General features: G+C 43.4%; 1 protein-coding gene and 1 long non-coding RNA gene across 56 annotated transcripts in view; both read right to left on the bottom strand.

Moving 5' to 3' along the window:
* Positions 1-19088, bottom strand: part of Kcnma1 (potassium large conductance calcium-activated channel, subfamily M, alpha member 1) — a 712823-nt gene that overhangs the window by 319302 nt on the left and 374433 nt on the right. The gene's annotated exons all lie outside the window — the stretch shown is intronic.
* Positions 1-19088, bottom strand: part of Gm51422 — a 58436-nt gene that overhangs the window by 19908 nt on the left and 19440 nt on the right. Inside the window, exon 2 of the long non-coding RNA XR_003951126.1 lies at positions 1-19088. This exon is cut by the window's left edge and continues 19908 nt beyond it; it is cut by the window's right edge and continues 17973 nt beyond it. This is a non-coding gene — a long non-coding RNA (predicted gene, 51422).

Consider the following 19088-nt stretch of genomic DNA (forward strand, 5'->3'; position numbering starts at 1 on the left):
CTAGTGGATATAAACTAGCATGCTCTAAATATTCTCTAATATACTCTAAATAAGGTTGAATATGATATACTCTGGGTAATCTTACATAAGTGAAGAAAACACCTGGCATGAAAGGGGTTTCTAAGTACTGACTTTTTGATTTTATTTGTCTTTAGAGGTCAGGATTGATTTTGATGGTCAGTTTCTTTTGGTTACTACTTTTTCTTCTTTGGTGAGTGTGCCTGTTCATGTGCATATATGTGTATGAATATGACTCGTACAAGCTATAGCCCATGTTCTAGGTCAGAGGACAACCTCAGGTGTCAATACTCCTACCTTGCTTGAGACCGGGTCTTCCAGTGTTTTGTTCCCTGCTTATAACAAGCTAGCTGGCTAAGATTTTCCTCTCCCTTCCTTCCATCTCTCAGTAAGAACTTTGGGAATCCAAGTGCGCATGCTATATATCCATTGTTTTAGTCTCCTTAGCATTTGAACCCAAATCCTCTTGTTTATGTGGCAAAACTTTTCAAATTCCCCAGGCCTTCACCTTTTCTAAACACCATGTGTGCAAATCAGGATCATTTTGTAAAATAATGCCCAAAGTTTTGAAGTTGTCCCTAGCTCCTGCAATAGTGTGCTGTCAATAGAACTACTTGTAATTGCTTTGAGTAGAGAACTAACAATGTTGCCCTTAACTGTTGAGTAAATGAAATCCTAGTCAGGAAGTTCTTAATTACATTTGCTTCTCATGAGCAGCAATACAATGGTACAAATTCATGCACCACTTTTGCTCAAATGAAACATGACATCATGGTATAAATTCAAGGCAGCCCTGCCCAGAGATGTTATAAAAGAATAAAGTTTCACCATAAGGAGAGAAACCACACAGTTTTAGTTAAGTCTTAAGAATGATCTTATTCAATAAGATGCTTTTCCTCAGCTTAAAGTGTGATCTGTTAGCACTAAGACAAATTAGGATCACTTCATTGCTGTGCGAAGCTGAAAACAAAAATTTTCCTCTCATTGTGTCCTAAAACTCAATGAAAAGAGTTCTCTAAATTATCAACATGACATAAAATTCTTTCAACTTGGTAAAGATAATTTAAAATTCCCTGAGGAGAAGTTCTCTGAAATTATTTAGACTACGGTAAATTCTGAGACAGGACACCTAGAAAGCACTTGTCAATTTCCTGTCATAATTGCTGAACATAACGCTTCTGCCTGCCCTGAGGGAGGTCTAGGCAGACTGTGCAAACCTGGGCTCAGCCTACTTTCCCACACCCAATCTCCCCCTTCCCCACAAAGCTACAAACACAGTAACCCCCTGACATTCTCTCCAAACCCCTACTTTTGACCTTCTTTACTGAAAAGCAAGCTCCACGAGACAGGAATCTTTCAGTAAAGCTTAGATGTCGCTGCTAATCAATATGCATGTCCTATAGATGAACAAATGAATAGACAGAGGGCAGAGCAGAAGGAATGCTGGAAAAGATTGAATGTTAAAGCCCTTGTCTGATTTTACTAAGCTAAGGCAGTATTAGTTTACAAGTACTTTCACTGTCTGGTTTCAGTACCAGCATGAAGCACCTCTAATCCCAATTCCTAGCTATATATGACTTTTGTACCCACATGAAAGGAATTTCATTTCTCTTGTACCAATACAAGTCATTTGATAATTTAATCATCTCTATTACATACTTTGAAAGGCATCTGACATCCAATTTTGAGTTATATCTTAACCACTACTCCCAATCTCATTTCAAAGTAGAACAAAATTATCTCCTTGTCAATTGCTTATCTGGTTAGGCAAAGAACACATTAACAGTCTGGCAAATGTTAGTCCCAAGATCTCCATATGATGTACAATTAATTGAGGAGTCTCTTCAGTTCAGTGTTTGCCCACACTTACAGTGTGTGCTCATGATGACAACACAGATCCTAGACTCTAGCGAAATGTGTCGTCCCAGGATTAGGAACTCCTCATCCAGATCAGGGGCTCAATCTCTAGTCCCAGTGACTACCCACATGGTATGATGTTCAGAATTCTGGGGACTTTTCAGAGGGCATATAAATGCTAGAACCCCAGAGGTGGTATGGGTTGTTGCAGTGGGGAAACATGTTGGTTGTTGACTGGTTGCTGTTGGTTGTGGTTTGTTAAGTAGTCATGTACAAAGAAGAAAGAAGAAATTAGATATCCTAATGGCAAAGATCAAATGCCCCAAGGAACTCGATACCCCAAACAGCAGGAAGTAGTATAATGATAGCTTTGCTTCCTTTCCTTTCTATCCTTTTTTCTCTTTATCTAGTGTTAGGGGTTAAAAGGGTGGGAAAGGGGTGGAAGAAAAAAAGAACCTACAAAGCAGCAAAAGAGAGCTACAACATGATCTCAACAACTTAGGTTCTTTTTCTTCATCAAATGAAGGAAATCACAGTGGTGCTACTGAATGGGGTAGTAAGGACAGATTGGCAATTTACATAGAGTAAGTTCCCAATAGCTAGTGATACAGCTTGTAGAATTACAGAGAGCAACTTCTGTGACCAGAATGTCCAGCAGCTGTCAGCTAGGTCTGTTTCCTGACTAGCAATTATCTGATACACATCTGCTATATGAATGGCCACAGTGACCACTGACTACCTAGTTAGTGTTTGCCTTGTGGTAGTTGCTTTCTCCCTCTCCACTGATGCTTATTCAGGATCGACTACATTTCCTACAGAGGGCATTTTGTACACTCTTGCGTTGATCCTATGGAACCTGAGCTTGCAGGCATACCATAAATGCTGAAATGGGAGAGGTCCAAGACAGACACATAGATTCTAATCTTTCCATTGACAGTTCTGTTGAGAAAAGCTAACCAGAGATGGCCAGCTCTGAACTGAGAATTAAAAACAGTTGGTGTAGTTTTGCTGGCTTTTAGAACATGGCTGGGGTTGCTTTACACCATCTTCTGCTCTGTACATTCCCAGTTCCTAGCAAAGTGGACTGAGAAACACCAGCAAGTTGCAATCCCGCTGATAAGAATCAGTTTCTCCTGATTGGCTCTGGTGCTGAGTTTTTGAAGATGAGGAAGGAAATGTGAGCTGTGCCATGCCAGTCCAATTCCCTCTCTAAGTTCCAGTTTTCCAGGGTTTGCTTGCTGGAATTTCCATGATCGCTGTACTTTCTTGTGCTGGGCAACACCTTCCAGAGCTGTGCATTAACCTCCCACTGGACAAATAAATCTATGTGCAAAAGTGGAAGCCTTTATGGGACTGCAAAGCCAAGTAACAACATCCCAGAGCACTGCAGAAACTGAAGAGCAGATGGAAATATCCAGGGGAAAATTCACTTAACTTCCATGAACAACTCTGCAGGAGAAGAAAGTAGACACGCACACCTCTATCTGAGACTTAAAAGCACATTTCCCCCCTCACATGTGTGTTGGCAGTTCCACAGCTGGTAAATTTTTCATTCATGTATGAAACTAAGTATGCTGCACCCCCATTGTGACCCAGCGTAGCACCAAGACTTATTTCTATAGCAGTGTTAAGCACACACCGCAGATATTATATGTACATTTGCAGCAATCCATATCCTGTCAACCTTTGTAAGGATCCCAAGGCAGAAGCTGAGCCACTCTCGTACTCAGCCAAGCTCAACAGAGAATTTCCCTGAAGTATGTCCTTAAGCAGCATCCACCAATTACATGTCTTTAGTGAGGTATAATTGTGGTATGCCCACTATTCCAGATGTGCTCTTACCAGCCACCTAACAACGAAGACTCTTTCTTCTCCATTAGGGTGCAGAAGCAGCCAACAGCAAGGGCTCTGTACCAGGTAGAGGCCATGGGGCACCAGTCAGTCTTCTCTATTTGCTTTCATTCTCATTAACATGTATTAAGTGCATATTTGTAGTGTACAGTGTCGGGTGTGCACAGGTCAAATCAGTGTAATTAGCATTCCCTCTTCTTAGTCATTTCTTTGTGTTGGGAGCCTTTGAACTTCACTACTGGACATCACCACAGTTGTTCCTCCTATCTGTCTGTTCTGATATCTAACCTCCTTTTATTTCCCTCACACCTCCCAGCCTAGAAATCATTATTAGGCATTGAAATCAACTTTTTAGCTTCCACATATGAGCACAAACAGCCAATACTGAGCTCTTCTTCCATGGCTTATTTCACTTAACACAGTATGTACCATGTTGCTCCAAATGACCATATTTTCATTCTTTTGCAGGCCAAATCAAAATTTATTTTGTATAGGTGTCACCTTATTTTTTATTATAGTGCTTGAGATTGGACTCAGGCCCTCTTGCACACGAGGCAAGCACTCATCAACTAAGCTACATCCCCAGCCTAGACAGTGCCATGGCTTATATAGGTTCCTAGAATTAATCAAAGAAAAACCTGCCATATCCAGGGATCCACCCCATAATCAGCATCCAAACGCTGACACCATTGCATACACTAGCAAGATTTTATCGAAAGGACCCAGATATAGCTGTCTCTTGTGAGACTATGCCGGGGCCTAGCAAACACAGAAGTGGATGCTCACAGTCAGCTAATGGATGGATCATAGGGCTCCCAATGGAGGAGCTAGAGAAAGTAGCCGAGGAGCTAAAGGGATCTGCAACCCTATAGGTGGAACAACATTATGAACTAACCAGTACCCCGGAGCTCTTGACTCTAGCTGCATATATATCAAAAGATGGCCTAGTCGGCCATCACTGGAAAGAGAGGCCCATTGGACTTGCAAACTTTATATGCCCCAGTACAGGGGAACACCAGGGCCAAAAAGGGGGAGTGGGTGGGCAGGGGAGTGGGGGTGGGTGGATATGGGGGACTTTTGGTATAGCATTGGAAATGTAAATGGGCTAAATACCTAATAAAAAATGGAAAAAAAAAAAAGAAAAACCTATTCTCCAGAAAATACCGTGTTTCTAGGATGCCTGTTTCCACACAGTAGGGAAAACAGAGGTCACCTATATGTTATGGCACCAAGTTCGAATTCTTCAAAGCCAAAGATTATACAAAGGGCAAGCAATCATGAGTATGACATGGATTATTGGACCTGCCTATTCAAATTTTGTCTCACAAATGATACTCAAAGACAACCCCAGAGGGTGCTGACCCTGAAGTCTTAACCTGCAAAGGGCAAACCTTCCTGCCCTGCTTGTATTGATTTGGAGTGCTAGGTAGTGATTCTAAGTAGCTATACCTGGACTTCCTATCCAGGGGGGAATGAACTGAGGGTGAAAGGAAGTCAGAAATACCAGAAATAGTTAGGTAAGGAGGGCTAAGGCTCAATCTATCAATCTGAGCTGCATTGGCATCATAATGTGCTCTGCCTCAAATTACACAGTATGATTTTTTTAAATCACTAAATGTCAAACTTGTTCAGTCCCTATCCCCCATGCCCCATCCCCCTCCACCTCCCACATAGGAACTTCTCTGCCTCTCTCTCCTCATTCCTGCTCTTTTCTTCTCACCATTCTCAGTAAGCTATTTGGGTAGTGGAATAAATCCTTCATTTGGTTGGCATCCTCCATATTTTCTTGAAAGAAATTGTGTTTTTTTAAAATACTTCATGATAAGTTAATTTCCTGCCATTATCCTTAAAGATCTACCAGATCATATAATTCCTTCCACTTAAAAATTGGTTTAAAAAAAAAAAAAAAAACCTTTCTTCTCTTGCTTTCTATTCTTGTTTGCAGGGCAACTGCTGCCATACACGCAGTTCTGGATTTTATTTTAAGTAATGTGTAGTTGACTATAGTTTGTTTGTGCAATTGGTATAATTAAATCTAATTATATAATTGGTGAAAGACTGAGTAATCACATAATTAGAATGTGCAGTAATAACTGTTGCAGTCCCATTGTTATGACGTGTAATGATACAATTATGATGTGGGACAATGAGATGGCATTCACAGGGTGGCCTGCAAAGAAAGGACACTCCTGGCCTCTTGGAAATCAGCAGAGTTCTTGGCCCTGGGCAGCAGCTGTCAAGACCTCAACTTGGACTTCCAATTCGTCACTATCTGCTAATCTAACCCTGGAGAATGACACCCTAGAACATCAACTCTGAAGAAGTATTTGTGGCCAGACACTCCAAGACCCAAACTACCAAACCCCAAAACACTGTCCCTGAAGCACAGAGCAGCCTGTGGATTCCCAAAATTGTCAGTTCATGACTGTTCTCAATTCAAATAAATTCATTGAGGCACAAAACAAAACAACAGGTAGCAAAATATTTCCTGACAGCGCCCATGCATGCGCCCGAGAGAGAGCAAGCGCGCGCACACGCGAGCACAGACACACACACACACACACACACACACACACACACACACACACACACACACAATTATTAGTGGGCATAGGAATGATGGTTGAGGATGAAGCACTGGGCTCAGTCTTTGGCAAACAAACACTCATCTTCACAGGCAAATGGAGACAGACCACCAGAAAGGTGCTAGCTCAGCCTTTAGTCTTGTAATTGGCAGTGAGCCCTAACTTCACTGCAGGCTATCTTTCCCTTCCTGCTCCCCAGTCTGGTTCAGGTGAGCAGCAGCAACTGTGACATTCCTCACTGCTCATTCTTTAGCACTGCTGCATTCTTTTGCTCATGTTGTCCACTTGCAATAGCTCAGAGAACCCCTGGCTGGCAGCCCTCAGTGCTGAGCCTTACTCCCCATTCTGAGCCTCCTTGTACGTTTCTGCAGTCCACTGACCTTTCCCCTGTGCTGCATGAATACCCCAGAGCTGTATACCTCCAGGTAGGGCTATGGGCCAAATGACAGGGTTCATTTTCAGTGTGTTCCTCAGTAAGAATGGTCAGACTGCTATTGTTTTTTCTCAAATTGATTTGCTTTTCAAATTTCCAGGGCTACTAGTCTTCATTTTTCTTCTTTCTTTGCACTTATTTATTAATTTATTTATTTTTACTATAATGAAATACCAGAGTCTGGGATCAACTCTTTAACTTATTGTTTGAGAGGTTCCAGGCATCACTCTGGCTTCTCCCTTACTCTGGTAAGGGCATTAAGGAGGGTGGGATCCCAATAGTTGAAGAATGGGCTACACAGAGGGATCAGGAGGGAAAGCCAGAGAACTGGGAAGTGTTCCATCTTGTGACCTCTGACTTGGCCACATCTCTGAAACATCTCACCGTTTCTCAGCATCAACATACTAAAGATCAAACTACCAACACAGGAACTCTGAGGGGACAAATCACATTGAAAGCACAGTGCTTCTCTCCTCTTCCAGGTCCCTCCCTGTATCACCATCTCAGCTGATGCTCAGCTCATAATTCCAGTGAAAGCCACCGGGACCAAGCTTCACTCTGTTCCCTGCACTCATATTTTTCAGGCACTACCTTCTATCCTTCCTTCTTCTGATGAGAGGTCGGGCCTCCCTAAATGGGTGTTCAGCCTTCACTATCAGAGTTGCTACTGAGCTCTGGAGCCAACACTCACAGTGGCTTCCTTCCAGAAGACTGTCACAGGCTCCTTGCCTCAGCCTGCCTGGAGCGCTCACCTTGTCACCCACTAACTCTTCACTTGTCAGGGATGCTGACCATATCCATGTGGCAAACTCCACAGGGAATTCTGAGTGCCTGTCTTCCCAGCCTTTGGCAGGTGGCCACTTCCTCCTCCACAAAGCAGTCTCCTGCTGGCTATCTCGCTCTTTTCAGTTATGTTCCTCCTCAGGTTCCCACCCAGGTTCCTCCTGCTTCACTCTGCTTTTAAATATTGGTAAAAACTCTCATTATTATCATCAGACACTATTAACAGACACTGTTAACAGTTCAGTGTAAAATGTTCCTTACAGACTTGTCTTGGGAGATTGTGGAGCTCTTCAGTGAGAGACATGGTAATCCACATTGGGTCCCTAGGTGAAGACACTGAAGGGTACCTCATCCCACTTCCTTCTTGCTTCCTGTTTGTCTCCCAGTGCGATCAGCTGCTTTATACCCCAGCACCAAACATCCTGGCCACATCAGCCAACATGCTTGCTCTGTGCTAACACTGTGAGCTCAACTAAAGTCCTGGGTTGCTTGTGTCAGGTACTGTCTCCATAACAGGAAAAGTGGGCCACACCCAAAAAGAAGGCAGGGAAGTAGGAGGGAGACTTGCTGATAAGAAGTGGTTCCAGCAGGAAAGGAAGGGGAATGAGAGGGAGGAGAATGGAGTGTATAAAAATGTATGGTGATATAAGTGTCTAGAACTGTCAAATACATCAACCAATGAAAGAACCAACTAACCAACTAATCTCAGGGCCCGGTCAGGTAAATGGAGAAAAGGAAGGAGATTAGGGAAGAGATTAAGATTGTGCACAGAACTAGACATCCAATCAGGTAATTTTCAAACACTCTACAATCCTATAAGGCATCCTTAATAAGTTTCACAGCTGTAAAAACCAAGAAGTTTCCTTCTAGGAGGTTCGGTGGTAATGCCCCAAGGCCTAGTTAAAAAAACAAACAAATCCCTTTGTCCCTTTGTTACCAATGTCATGTGAAATGGCTTCAGGCCAAGTGGATTTTGTTGTTATTGTTGTTGTTCTGTGATGCCCAGAGATTCACAATCAAGTGATATATAACCATCTGCTCAGCTTTTAAAAATGCAAAATGACTCAGCCTTACTAATTGAAGTCAGCACTAAGCAAAAAAGGAAGTATTATTTTATATACCACCAAGAGACAAAACGTTGGTAGGCTGACCTGCAAGCAGACACTCAGCATAAGAGATTTATTTTCTTTACTTATTCACTTATTCAAAGAGACAGTGTGCCTTTAGACTTCCCAGGCTAGCTTAAAGTTCTTGGGTTCACAAGCTCGTCTTGCCTCAGCCCTTCCTGTAGCTAGCACTCAGGGTGCGTACTACTGTGACTAATTCTTTTGACTGCTTTTAATTTAATTAATTAACTTTTGTAAGAATATTTTTTGGCTACCTTTGAATTCCCCAAGTGAGTTCTGTTCTCTAAATCAGCTATAAGAATAAAAATATGGAAGGGCTTCATGATGACCCAGAATAAATGGGGGGCGGGGGGAAGAGAAACATCTAAACACAACACAACAGGGCAGATATTGCAGGCATGTGTGTCGGAGATGTTTCCATGGATATAATATACAGATGAGATTCACTTACAAACTAACTCACATTATAAACCAAACAAGAATATTGTTATGGAATCTTGCTATGCTGACTTTTGAACCGAAATAGAAAGAAAAAAAAAGCAACCCAACTCATTTATACTGAGAAGTGCCAGTTCCCAACCTCTGTTTTAAACTTAGTTCTTTTTCTCTTTTAGGTTGACACCCACCTATACAGACTCACTCCATATCCATCTGGTGCTCTTGGTGTGTAGGCATATCACGGCACCAAAGTGTTTTATAAACAGTTGCCAATTTTACCTATCTACCCTATACATAACAGGCATCTCCTTAAAACTTCAAATATATTCCTTAACCAAAAGGGGAACCAAGGGGGATGCTTTCTAGAAGTGAAAAGAATGTGAAGCTAAGAATTAGAAGTCTGTGGCCATGGCTGGCAGAGGTTTTGGGATTTGGGGTGAAGATCTTAGAGGTAAATAACCTATCCTTTGGGTCACTAAAGCTGTGCTTTGATACTAGGCTGAGTTGTTCCAAACTCTGCCTTAATTAAGGCCAGACCCAGGAGTCCACTGGCTGTCAGAGTTATCTGCCCCTCTAGCTCTCTATGGGTTCAGGTCTCTTCTGCGGTGTCTCTAGAAATTGGCCAGCAGGATCTGAGATGGAAGGGCTGCCTTTGTTAGAACTAGGCCTGGGAAAGTGTTTTCTTTTTAACACGTTTCCAAGATATCAGGGCATTAGACAGGAAACTTGAAAGGGATGCAGGTCATCATGTGCATCTCCAGGGGCCGCTGTAAGAGGGGTCTGTCACAGGGTACGTTCTCCTCACACAAAATGAAGGAGGAAAGTGGTTAACTCGCACTGTCAATTTGATTGGATTTGGAATGACCTAGAAGTTGCACTTCTCCACATTTCCATAAGGCATTTCCAAAGATGTCCAGCTTAGTAAGCAAGAGTCATTCTGGGCGTGGGCAGCACCATCCTGTGAACGGAGAGGTCACAAGACTGAGCAAAATGAAAGAAAGCAGGAGGCATGCAGAACAGCCTGCTTTCTTCCCTGTTCCTCTGCTCCCTGGCTATGGACTCAGTATGCTCTGTTACCTTGCATTCCTACTACCAAGCCTTCTCTGTCACAATGGGCTGTATCTCCTGCAGCTGTGAGCCAAATAAATCCTTCTTCCTTTAAGTTGCTCCTTCTGGGCATTTGTCATAGCACTGAGAAAAAAAAATACTCAAACAATGAATGAGGTTGATCATGTCTGCCCCTTCCTTCCATGGTGGGATAGAAAGTTTGCAAACATAAAATCATCCATGCTCTTAAATATAGTCCTTTTATATACTAGCCACACCTTCCAGAGTCTCCCTCTGTGCATAAACAGCTCCCATACTCAGGAGCCTTTCCATACAACCTAGAGAACTAGGGGTGGAAGAGTCACTGACAGGCCACTGGCAAGTGGGTGGTACCCACAAAGGCCTGGTGAAACTCAATGAAATTACCTACGCCCTGCCTCCCACGGGCACTGAACTTAAGAGAGAGTTGGATAGGCAGGGGGCTTATAAATTAGGATAAGTCACTGGGTTCATAAGGAAACGATATATAAACCACTACTCTAGCAAGTGACCTGAAAAGAAAGTCCTTGAGCCAGGAGGCTCAAACCGTGGTAACTGTTCACAGTGTGAGCAGTGCTTACTCCTTTGCTATGGTAACTGTTCACAGTGTGAACAGTGCTTACTCCTTTGCTATGGTAACTGTTCACAGTGTGAGCAGTATCTACTCCTTGCTATGGTAACTGTTCACAGTGTGAACAGTGCTTACTCCTTTGCTATGGTAACTGTTCACAGTGTGAACAGTGCTTACTCCTTTGCTATGGTAACTGTTCACAGTGTGAGCAGTGCTTACTCCTTTGCTATGGTAACTGTTCACAGTGTGAACAGTGCTTACTCCTTTGCTATGGTAACTGTTCACAGTGTGAGCAGTGTCTACTCCTTGCTATGGTAACTGTTCACAGTGTGAGCAGTGTCTACTCCTTGCTATGGTAACTGTTCACAGTGTGAGCAGTGTCTACTCCTTGCTATGTGCTTCCCAGCCTGCCTTTGCCTTCTGTCCTTCTTCCCCCAACCTTGCCCTCCTCCTCTTCCTTCCCCACTGCTTAGTTCTTACTCCTTAAGATCCCGGAAGGGATTTCTTAAAAGAGTCTCCCAAACACTCAATAAACAAACAAACAAATAAAAAAGAGACCATGGAAAGCATGCAAAACTGTGGGGTGCGGTTGCTTCCCTTCTATACACACATCCAGAATTTAAGATTTTCATTCAATTATCAGAGTTCAACATCTCCCAATACAGACATCTTAAAAAGAAAGAGCATTGGCTGGGTGGTGTCAGCACCCACATTTAATCCTAACACTCAGGAAAACAGAAGCAGTAAATCTCTGAGTTCAAGGCCAGCCTGGTCTACAGAGTGAGTTCCAGGACAGTCAAGGGGACGCAGAGAATCTCTTATCTCAAAAACTAAAACAAGCAAATGAGAAGAAAGAAAAGAAGGAAAAGAAAGAAGAGAAAAGAGCATTAAGCTTCAAAGGATTAACCTATGCCACCATAACTCTGTATCCAAGAATATTTATAGTACAGCCTGGGAGAACCTGGGGTTTGTAGCCACAAAATGTCAGAGTTCGAATTTCAGTTCTGACACTTCCAAGCTGTGTGACAAGACAAATGTCATAAAGTCTCTGAGCTATAGTTCTGATTGGTGATGAACATGGCCTCCATGGACCACGGGATTGTGGGGCAATTATAGAAAACACAAGAAAGCAAATCACAGTGTTTAGGGAGTGAAAACTTCTCTCTGGGAGACAGGAAGAGGCAGCTCTAGGTTCAGCCACCAAAAAGAAGCTGTTGTGTCTGGGAAATGCACCAGAGGCTTTGTGAAAGATTCAGGTCTCTGTGCTACAACGACAACTGCTTAATCCTCTGAGAAATCCATAAGAATAAGAAAATAAAGAGTCATCTTTGAGCATCACAGTGTATTAAATCCCATTTATAGATTTTATAGTGAAATGGCAAGCTTAATCAAAATCAGCCTCCAGCCCCTACTTCTTCCCTTACTCTGCCTCTCCTTGCAACATGTTACAAACGAGGTCTGGCCATTTCAATCAAATAAACTCTGACATTGCCCTACGACGCACAAAGATGTCCCAGGACAGCCTTCATAACTAGGTTCCAGGGACCTGCTGTAAGGCCCAGTTGATCCTGTGTCAGCAGCCAGCTTGTGTTCACCTGGGGTAGCTGGCTACTTAATGTCAATGGGAAAGTTCTAGATCCTCTAGTGGCTGGGCCTACCAGCACAGTTGCAATGATTCTAGGACAACCCTGATAAACTGACTCTTACTTTATTGACCAGGACTCAGATTCAGAAAGATGGAGCCAGGAGAACATTGAGACCAGAGTGCCTTGTCCTTGACATTTCCACTGCCAGGGGTAAAGTTGCTCCTTCCCCTAGGAAAAATGAGCATCTACCCTGAGGAGCTGAGTGAGGTAGGGCACTTAGGATGCGCGCCAGCCTCTCTATAACTGACTGTATCTTGTAATCGAGTATGATGTGTGCTAGCTCAATACTTAACTATATTGAAACAATGCTAGGGTTTCTCTTTGTTTGCACAGAATTACCATTTTGGAAACTATATATAGTGGGTATGGGTTTTTCTTTTAATCTCATCATGTAAACCAAAATGTGCTGCCTTTTCAGATGACACTAACCACTATGGTTTGCTCACAAAGATGCTACCCAGATGACTCTTGAACATCTAGATTTTCAGTGGTAAAGTCCTTATCATAAGTCTCACTCCTCAGCTAGAGTAGCTAGCTGTCTATTTCACCACAGTACAAGTGCAGGAAAGTGAAGATCTGTCTAGACTCAGCCAAAAGTGAGACTCCCAGAACAGTAACTCTACAGATACTTCCTTTATTAGCCACACAGACATTAGGACTGGAAACTCAGGAGTCAGGCATCTCGGGACTAAGGAGCCTCTGCCAAGGCAAATACTACTCATGAGTTCATAGCCTCCAGTATGGATCCTTTGCCCTCCCTCTCACACTGACTGGCCACAAGATCCCCTCCCTTCCTCACTTGAGGTGTCAATCAGCAAACCAAGATCAGCTTTTTAATTAGCACAGTGCAAAAGGAATACACTGACATCAAGCAGAGATCATATACAAAGTAGACTGAGGAGCATGAGTCCTGGTGGTACGGGTTCACTTCCTAGAGATCCATTAAGTCACGGTGGGAAGGGCCTATGAATTACTATACTATGCCACCATTCCAGAATATCTAGTAGAGAGAATTCCTAAAGCAGATGGCCAGCATAAGCTTAGTGGTCCCAGAAGGCTGTGAGCTTTTTGCCCATCACATGTCTGCTATGTGCTTGGTGCTATGTTCATGACTACTTAAGGACATGATTGCCTTTCAGAGACCAGCCAAACTTAATCACCCTACTCCTTTTATTTGCAGTATGTGTGCATGTTAGTTTTGTGGACCCAGACACACCTGAGTCCTGAAGCTGTGATTAGTTTCAGATTCAAATTCAGATGTCAATTATTCCAGTTCCTTTCGTGACCAGCAAGAAGTAGCCCAGTCCTACTCCTAACTCCTGGTTGGATAGAGGGGTCATATTTCTTCTGGATGGTCCCTTAAAGTCTTTCTACTTTACATGACTGACTTTCAAAGTACCATTTGGAGGATGCAGATGGACCCATGGGTTTAAACATCGCCTCTTCTTTGCAGTTCAGCGTCCAAGTCCCTGGATCCAAATAGAGAGCACAGGCAAGCTCATATAGTTATTTAGGTCTTTAAGGGACAAGACATCAAGTGTGGAGAAACCTTACTGCAGAGAGATAGAGCCGACTATCAGGACAGCCAGGCTGCTCCCCGACAACGAGGAAACCAGGACACCATCCAATGATGACTCAGGACCATCTCCCTTCAGTTGCCACAGGAGTCCCACACAAAGGACACAGAGTCTCTGAAGGCAGAGTTCCCAGGATGCAGACTCTGGTGGTGTCACCCATCATTTGGATGGTTCTGGTTTTATCTTCCTTTACCAGACTTTCTCACCTAGAACAGTCTGATTCTTACAGAAGCACCTCGCAGGCTTACGAAGAGGCTTTATGAATTAGTAAGGAAACAAGATGTGGATTAGGACATACTGGGCTGTAGTGGGACAGTAAACACATTTTCATTGCTAGTGTACCAATGCTACCTCTTGTCAAGCTCCAGAGGAGATGGCAGAAAAATCTGTCTGTCTGTCTGTCTGTCTGTCTGTCTGTCTATTCTCTGGTCCCGGGATAGTCTGATATGTGCTCAGGCTTAGTAAATGTGCCATGAATGGATGGAGGAAGAAGCCAAAAACAAACCCACAGCAAACGGGTACTGAGCTATTTATGCAGAGCGCTGCAAGGCTGGGGAAGCATTCAGAAGCTCCTTCTCATGGTGTCTAGAGACAGAGGAGGGGGCCAACCTGTGGTACCCTGCAGCAGGAGGAAGCCAGCAATGTGAGGAAGGACAGGGGGGATGCATGTTGTGTTAAAGGAAAGATGGGGCCTTTTCCAGAAAAAAAAAATGAGAAATGGAGCATGGCCCACCTGTTTCTACCAGCTCAAGGGGATTTCCCGTGTTATGGAAGAAAGCAGGAACCTCCCAGGAGGCCCTTTTATGAAAACCACAGGAAAAGCTAATTCTAGTGTCCCCAGTAATCCTCTAGGGTAAACTAGTAAGGCCCCCTTCTCCAGGAGCCTCTTTCTCCCCAGCAAACGTTTTAGTATGGCAGCAAAGTCATCCTGCCTATCTGAACCTAGCCTTCAAGTCACAGCTCAAAGACCAGCCTGTGCCATGGGATGAGCAACTCGGGGAATTTGTCCTTCCCAGGGTCTCAGGAAATGGCAGGGACCAAGAGCTAGCAGGCACTAGAGGCCATTGAAATAAAGGCTGGATGCAAAGGAGCACTGCAACACTGACCCTGGCACTGCCCATGTCCCTTCTGATAGTGCTATGATCCCCTCTCGCAGGACCAAGGCCCTAGCATAACAACTCTACAATGGCACCAACCCTGAACCCAGGTTTCTAAGTCTACAGGTATTAACCTGCCAGGGCCTCAGGGCCTCTGTTGCCAAGTGACACACAACATGTAACATCTAACTGCCACTGCAACAGACTCCTCTCCTCCTAGTGTGTGGAAGAGAAAGAGAGACTCTGTTCAGCTGGAAAAGACAAAATTCTAACAGTCACTTAAGATTTTTAGATTTGGTATTTTAATCTCTTTTGAAATGCCAAATAATATTAAAGGAGGGCATGCTATTTTTATGATGGTTCAGAAAGGGTCACAGACTAATGACAGGTTGAGAACATTGCCTGGAGGTTCTTGCCCTTGCTATGTGTACGCATTTCTGTTCTATTTATAGCTGACATCAGTTGCTGCGTTCCTACACAGTTTTACATGGAAATACCACCAACCAGAACTGAGAGGCACACGCAGCCCTTGAGGCCGCCTCCTTCTCTGAGATCTTGAACATTCTGAACTCTGCTGGTCGTTTCTCAGCAATAGCTGATAGGAGCTGATCAAACACATACGTCAGAACCCAAATCCCCTGCCTCTTTTTGTCTTCACCCACAAGACCTCCTATTTGGCCCATCCTGGCTTCAGATCCCAGCCACTACCTACCCCCACCCCCACCCCATTTCTGAGACAGCAGTAGCAGGGTTCTCTATAGCCAGACATTTGTCAGCATGATTGGGTGAGGTTTAGCAGAAAAGCAATTTCTTACTGGGAAAATCATTTATCATGGACAGTCTGTCGAAAACAGTCTCATTGCAAACCCTTCCCTGGGATAGAAGAACTGACAACTGGCACTAAGTAATCTACAGCAGGGCCATGGGGACTCATTCATCTTTTGCTTGCCCAGCTCAAGACGGGACGTGTCTAGCATAGAAGTATCAGTCATAGCTGCACCCAAGAGATTCCACGGAAAAGGTGATGGGCTCTGGCGACCATCCCGTGCTTCAGGATGTACAATGAGAGACTGACTGTGTTCTCCATTTTGCTCAGAGGTGGGATGGTGCATGTCACTGTGGGGGTGGGGGTGGGGCATCTTCCTCACTTCAAAATAGGCTCCCTTGGCACTTTCTGTTTAGCTTAAAAACCAGACCTCTCTTTCTTAGTGTGTAATTATGAAAAGGCTTATTGCTTTTTCATAATTCAACTTCCCCTTTGCCTGGGGCATTATTTTCTCTGCCAGACCATAGAATGTTGTTTATAGCATATTAGATAATTACTATGTGTGTGCTGTTTCCACTGACGTCAACACTCTGGAAACAGAATACTGGGCAATCTGAGGACCATGGAGACAAGGAGAAGCAGAGAGATTTCCCCCACTAAATTCTTGCCTTTTGTGGAGGAGAGAATTAGTTACAAATAGAAAAAGTAATATACCTCATTAATTATTGAATGTCTGCCTGAACCCAGGTTCTGGCTTGTGAGTTCGGTAAGTTCTAGAAGATGCTTGTGGGTTCCATGGTACTGTGGTTTTAAACTTTTGGCATCAGGCAGTGACTTGGAAGGAACAGTCAGATGTAAGTTATCATGTAAAGCATGTATTCTCTTAGGACCAAATTAAAAGTCTTCTTCATAGGTGTTTAGTTCTTAGCCCACTTCAGAGTCACACATGCTTATAACATTACTACACAAGTCTTGGAACAATTCTAAACCACCAAGTGTAGTACATGAGATATATTCACACAAAAACTGCCCTCTGGTTGATTTCATTTTGCTGTCATTTTCAGAGATGCGGAATTCTAACTTTAAAAGAAATAATATGATTACAGCCAACACTACATGTAGAGACTAACGTTTACAGCGGGAGTTCAATCTTACTTTTGACGAGTCAGCTTTATCTTCCAGGCTCAAAAGAAGAGATATTTACAATAGACTTTTAGGACAGAACATGCTAGAAAGAAAGTATCCCTGAGATATAGTGGGTGGCTAGAAGTCATACTGGGTAGAAAGTGTAGATCGCTGGTAATATAGACACCATTGACTCCTCCAAAGAAAGGTGCTTGTGGCCAAGAGCTTTGTGTTTTACAGTAAATAAGAAGGGTGTGTTTTGAAAGGAACTTGAGCAGCAATGACAACCGTGGACAAGATAGAAAGTAAACCCACGTAGGAATAGCATACAACTGTAAATGGTTAGAGCGGTTTAGCTTTGGGATTCCTCAGCCAGTACTGTCTCTTTCACCACCCTCAACTGCACCATAGAATAATCATATTAAATTTTCATTTTCTAATTAACCATGATTTGATATGGGAACCCATCCCAAAGAATAGGTTCTATGGTGAAGTCCAAGCTAAGGAGAGCGATGTGAAAACTGGCAGAAGCCCGCTCTTTCTCTCTTACTGGTGTGCACAATTTCTTCAGAGTGGCAAAGCCTGGTAGGTCCCACTTTGCAGTGTGTGCACCACACTGCATGTTTTTTCAGATGAGAAGAAACACGTGCACCTTTGTGTTCAGTCAGGAGTTATCCAGATTTGTTGGCCCTGTTGCCATTAAAAATCAGTCCATTGTCTCTTTCCCCCTAAGGGACTGGCACACAGGCTCCCAGGGGAGCAGTGGTTGAAAATCAGGATGACATTGAGGGCTATAAATCACCCAGCATTGCTGGGAACCACCCAGCCTCTTTGGCTCCAGGCTCTTAATGCAAGGGAAACCTGTCCTTCCTCCCATCCATTCCTGCAGAAGGATTCTGATCTAGGAACACCCCTGATGCTACCAGCAGTGTATTTTCTGCCTTTGGGGAGTGTAATAGATTGGCTGCTTCTCAGGATGAAGCAGGTGACCTCACTGTGCAATCAGATGACTTTTTAAATGTCTAGAGTTCCTTCATTACATCCACTACACCAAGCAACTCAGTTCAACACACTTGGATGGACAAGTCACCAAGGCAGGCTTTCCCTTGGGACCCAGGGATGGAGGAGATGTGACTATTTTCTCTATTAGTTCTCTGACACTATCTAAGTTCTTCAGTGCCTATGCAAAGGCACGCTCCTGCTCTTTACCATTTATATATGTGGCTGGGGAACCTATACTTGATGGGCACACTTTAGGAGCAGAGTTGAAGTGAGTCTTTCCTAGTTAATCTGAGATCTACTGCCACTGAACAAACAGAACATGGGCATGAACAGTCACAGCCTGGGGTGAAGCAGGACCATGCTTTTTCCTTGACTATGGTTTCTGTCTTTTATATCATTGTTGTGTATACATGAACATGTGTGTGAAAATGTGCATTATTGTGTATCTATATGTATGTTTTTATCTATTATCTATTAGATGATACAATGGAATCAGTTATCCCAACAGCTTCCAAAATAGCTCTCCCCGGGGCTGCTGGTGTTTAAGTTGGCCTCTAGTTCTCTGTGTTAACTTTTCATTGCTGTAACAAAATATCTGAGATAGACAACTTAATAAGGAGAAATATAGAGCTAACACAATGAAGATGACTGAAGATCTGGGTTCAATCCCTGGAACCTACAGTAGAAGAGGAAAAGTGACTCTTACATATTGTCCTCTGACATACTACCACATGTGTGCTGTAGCATACAAATGTGTCCATGCATACATACATACACAACAACGACTAAATAAGCATAAATACAAAATTTAAAGAAATGTTTATTCTGGTGATAGTTCCAGAAATGTCATCTTTGTCTCTTGATTCTGTCCCTTCCAGTGAGTAGCAGCTAGTACATTGTAGCAGAGAAGCCTGGGGGAGTGGGTGTATTCACGTCACGACTGCAGGGAAGCACACAGAGAGAAGAGGTACCAGGGTGTTCATAGATTCTTCAAAGGCCCTAAGATCCAACTCCTAGAAGACTAGCCACCTCCCAGTAGTCCCTCAGGCTGGCTACCAACTCTTTAACCTGGTACTCAGACATTTTGGGTTTTAAATCTAGCACTCCCAATACTTCTACAGAGTGG

Source organism: Mus musculus, chromosome 14 (assembly GCF_000001635.26).
Source record: "Mus musculus strain C57BL/6J chromosome 14, GRCm38.p6 C57BL/6J".
Taxonomy (NCBI): Eukaryota; Metazoa; Chordata; class Mammalia; order Rodentia; family Muridae; genus Mus; species Mus musculus.